Genomic DNA, 2,014 nt, shown 5'->3' on the forward strand with positions numbered 1-2,014 from the left:
GGTGGGGGTTAGAGACGTAGGGCTTTTTGACAATAGGTTGTGTTAAGTGTTATTATTATCTCTCCACCATTGCCCAGATCTGGGATGTGGCAAAGAAGGGCAGGAATTAGATAGGTTGAAAGTGGTCAGGTTGTGATCAGAAAAGGAAAATGATGAGTTGTCAAGGTGGGTAAGGTTGACATTTTAGATTACTATTAAAAACTTCCGAACTTTAAAGGAACACATGAAGTAAGGTTTTAAAAAGGCCAGACAGTTTTATATATTAAACTCTTCAGGGTAACCACATTTTGCCTTGAAAGAGCTTTGTACACTGTTGGCATTCTGTCAATCAGCTTTATGAGGTAGCCACATGGAATAGTTTTCCAACAGTCCTAAAAGTATTCCCAGAGATGCAGCACTCTTGTGGGCTGCTTTGCTTTCACACTGCAGTCCAACTCATCCCAAACCAACCCAACTTGATTTACATCAAGTGAATTTAAATGGCAGGTCATTTGATCCAACACTCCATCACTCTCCTTATTGGTCAAATTGCCCTTACATAGCCTGGAGGTGTGTTTGTAGTCACTTTCCTATAGAAAAACCAAAACACTGGTCACACCAAGTGCAAATCAGATGAGATGCCATGCCACTGCAGAATGATATGGTAGCCATGCTGGTAAACTGTGTGTTCAATTTTGAATAAATCACAAGCTGTGTCACCAGTAAAGCACCCCACACCTCCTTCTTCATGCTTCACAGTGGAGATCACATATGTAGAAACCATTCACTCACCTTTTCTGCATTTCACAAAGGCATGGCAGGTGGAACCAAAAAGACCAAATTAGGACTGATCATACCAAAAGTACAGATTTTCACAGGTTGAATGTTTATTACAAGTAGTTATTAGCCTATTGTAGTATTCTTGTTCCTTTATGGTAATGGGCAGCAGTTCAACCATGACAGCCTGAATTAAGCAGTCTCCTCTGAACAGTTAATGTTGAGATGTGTCTGCTCCTATGAAGCAATATTGTGGGCTCCAAGCTGACGTGCTGTTAATTTGCGGTTTCTGAGGCTGATAACTCTAATTAACTCATTACCTGCAGAAGAGATAATAGTTTCTCTTCTTTTTTTTGGGTGGTCCTCATGAAAGCCAGTTTTAGATGTTTAATGGTTTTTACAAGTGCCCTTTAAAGTACATGCAAGATTTGTAAACTTTTCCAGACCGACTTATCATTTTTAAAGTAAAAATAAGCTATTGTTTCTCTTTACTTAAATGAGTGGTTCCTGCCATAATATAGAGTAAAACAGTACTGAAATAAGATCATTCACTGTGAAGAACTGTGTACCAACCCTACCATTGCAGAGCACAGTTGATGGTCTCATTAAAAAGTGCAGTTTAGCACTGAGGTGGCATCTGTGCAAGTGGGACACCAAATGACAACTGTTTTGGGTGTCACAGAACTAGAACTTACTCCAACAGATCTAATGTGGTCCTGCCCCTTCACAATCTTGGACAGCAGGGTGTATACTGGAAAGTACTGGGTGGTGTGTCTCGGCTAAAAGGAGATGGGGAACTGGGGGTATTCTAATTTTATAACCATTATCAATCATATCCTATATTCAGATGTGCCTAATATTTTCCTTACTCCTGACTTTACATCTTGCTACCTCTTTAATAAGGTATATTCCTATACTATTTATTTGCATTTTCAGGTATTGCACACATATATAATCATTACTTTTGTGTTTTGCTTTATTTTCTCAAATGTACCTTACTTTTTTATGAAGTTGTGCTCAAAGAAACGTTTGGCACTTATCATTTAGTGTGCTTTCACCAAAGGAGTCGTTAAGAGGGGGAAAGCCCACACGACTGCTCATTTACATTTTTTTTAATGTTTTATACTGATCAGCCTTAAACTATGGAACAGTAAGGCATAACCAGGAAGTTAAAGGACACCCCCATCAAGCACATGATTTCAACAATGAAATATATATTATCCAAAACAAAATAAAACAGAAATGAGGTCACACAGCA

Source organism: Pyxicephalus adspersus, chromosome 1 (genome assembly GCF_032062135.1).
Source record: "Pyxicephalus adspersus chromosome 1, UCB_Pads_2.0, whole genome shotgun sequence".
NCBI classification, from domain to species: Eukaryota; Metazoa; Chordata; class Amphibia; order Anura; family Pyxicephalidae; genus Pyxicephalus; species Pyxicephalus adspersus.